We start from the raw sequence: 2983 nt of genomic DNA on the forward strand, positions 1-2983 counted from the left end.
GAGGGAGAGAGAGAGGGAAAGAGAGAGAGAGAGAGAGAGAGAGAGAGAGAGAGAGAGAGAGAGAGAGAGAGAGATATTCCAGAATTCTCGACCCAATCTCTCACAAAATTCAGAGAGTAACCAACATTACTATGTCCTCAGACATACCAAGTCCTCATGGACAGTGAAGGATCTCAGTTATTGAATTTAAAAGTCAGGGAGGGGACTTACACCTGCAACTTTGGCTCCTTTTCCCAGAGGGCACATAGGCACCAGGAACCCCAGGTAACACCCTGTCCTCTGACTACCAACTCCTATTAAAGCACATCCAACAGCCCCAAAGTTCACCTGGACTCCACATTCACACAGAACTACTGAAGAAGCTATTGAAGCTTTCCTGGAGGCCATGACAGTTCTAGGAACCCCAGGGGCAACATTGGCACCCAAAACCTTAGAGGTCAACATACCACAAAACCCCATTGAAGACACTCTACTGGACCTGAAGACTCACACTGGTCGCTAGAACCCCAGTCCACTCAGGCTAGATCAGACAAGAAACAGAAACCAAGGGAGAAACATCCAAAAAACACCCATCTAACAAAGCTAAACTCAGAAATCAGCACCTAAACCTATAATAACCCCAAACCCTGATAACGAGAGGCCAGTGAAAGAACAGAATCGACAGCAGCCAGGGCGATATGGCACTACTATAACCCAACTATCCTACTACAGGAAGCCCCAGATATTCCAACAGAAGTACAAGAAAATGACCTTAAATCTAATCTTATAAAGATGATAAATAAAGGGCTTTAAAGAGGAATTGAATATAATCTTTAAAGAAATCCAGGAAAACACAACCAAACAGGTGAAGGAAATAAAACTGTTTAAGACCTGAAAATGGAAATAGATGTAATAAAGAAAATACAAACCAAAAGAATCCTTTAGATGGAAAAATCTAGGTAAACGATCAGAACTACAGACTCAAGTATCACCAACAGAACATGAGAGATGGAACATATCTCAGGTGTAGAAGATACCGATACAAAATGTTAAATCCAAAAAAATTTCTGACACAAACTATAACACAGGAAATCTGGGACACTATGAAAAGACCAAACCTAAAAATAAAAGGAATAGAAGAAGATTCCCAACTCAAAGGGCCAGAAGACATTTTCAACAAAAAATCATAGAAGAAAATTTCCCTAACCTAAAGAAAGAGATGCTAGTATAAGAAGCTTACAGAACACCAAACAGATTGAACCAGAAAAAAGCCCCACCACATAATAATCAAAACATTAAATGTACAGAATAAAGAAAGAATATTAAAAGTCGCAAGGGAAAGAAAGCAGGTAGGTTAACATATAAAGACAGATCTACTAGAATTACACCCAACTTTCCAGGGAAGACTCTAAAAACTAGAAGGACCTGGGCAGATGCCTTGCAGACTGAGAGACCACAGATGCCAACATCGACTATACTACAGCAACCAAAACTTTCAATCACCAAGATGGATAAAACAAGATATTCTATCTGTAAGTCCAGCCCTACAGGAGAAACTAGAAGGAAAACTCCAACCCAAGGAGGTTAGCTACATCCAAGAAATGACAGGAAATAATTTCATACCAGCAAAACCAAAATAAGGGAAGCTTACACACACACACACCATCAAAATGCCAGGAATTAACAATCACTGGTCATTAATATCTCTTGGCATCAATGGACTCATTCTCCAGTAAAAAGACACAGGCTAAAAGACTGGATATGAGCCGGGCAGTGGTGGCGCACGCCTTTAATCCCAGCACTTGGGAGGCAGAGGCAGGTGGATTTCTGAGTTTGAGGCCAACCTGGTCTACAAACTGAGTTCCAGGACAGCCAGAGCTACACAGAGAAACCCTGTTTCAAAAATACAAAAAGACTGGATATGAAATCAAGGTCCATTATTCTGCTGCATACAGGAAATGTACCTCAACATCAAAGATAGACTTTAGGTCAGAGTAAAGGGTTTGAAAAACATTTTCCAAGCAACAGACCCAAAAGGCAAGCTGATGTAGCCATTCTAACATCTAACAAAATAGATTTTCAACAAAAATTAATTTAAAAAAAAGATGAGGAAGGACACTCAAAAAAAAATCTACCAAGAGGAGCTCTCAGTTCTGAATATCCATGCCCCAAACACAAGGGCACCCAAGTTTGTAACCTCAGCTGAGGGCCACAGATCACTTCACCTTAGCTGGATAACTTCTGCTGAGGGCCACAGCCTGAAAACAAAACACATTTTGTCTAGCTGCTCTTTTATTTCACTTAAGCTAATTTGTACTGACTTTAAAGCAATTTAAAAGGCATAACAACAAAACTTTACTGATTGGAAATGAATCCATTTAACAACATTAAGTCACCCAGAAACGTCTTATTCTCACCATTAAGTATTTCAGAACCACTTAGGATACTATCATACTAATATTATACTGACTGCTGAAAATTTGCAATAGACTTAAAAATACTACAGGAATATTGTAGCTTTACTATTACTTCTTAAAATGAAAAATGTCCCCTGAAGTCATGGGAAGCAATCTACCTAGGTCAAGTAAAACACCAAATATAAACTCTGTAAAAAAGAAAGAAAGAAAGAAAGAAAGAAAGAAAAAAAAGAAAGAAAAACACATAAATAAATGCTTAGTACATAAAAACTAACTGCTAAATTAAAATGTTCTAGGATATTCTATATAGGTGGGAGTGTGAGAAAGTAGGTACTCTTGCACAAGATTAAGAAAAAACTTTTGTAGCTGGGTGTGGTGGTGCATGCCATTAATCCCCCTTTAATCCTAATACTCTAGAGGCAGAGGCAGGTGGATCTCTGAGAGTTCAAGGCCAGCCTGTTCTACAGAGCAAGTTCCAGGACAGCCAGGGCTACACCAAGAAACTGGGTCATGAGAAATCTTTTGTACTGGAAGCACCCTTTACTGAGAAACAATTGCTAAGTACCTATCAACCCCCCCCCCCCACA

General features: G+C 39.5%; 1 protein-coding gene across 1 annotated transcript in view; it reads right to left on the bottom strand.

Annotated features, from left to right (window-relative positions):
- Positions 1-2983, bottom strand: part of Tspan3 (tetraspanin 3) — a 25281-nt gene that overhangs the window by 1925 nt on the left and 20373 nt on the right. The window lies entirely within an intron of this gene.

Source organism: Mus pahari, chromosome 10 (assembly GCF_900095145.1).
Source record: "Mus pahari chromosome 10, PAHARI_EIJ_v1.1, whole genome shotgun sequence".
Taxonomy (NCBI): domain Eukaryota; kingdom Metazoa; phylum Chordata; class Mammalia; order Rodentia; family Muridae; genus Mus; species Mus pahari.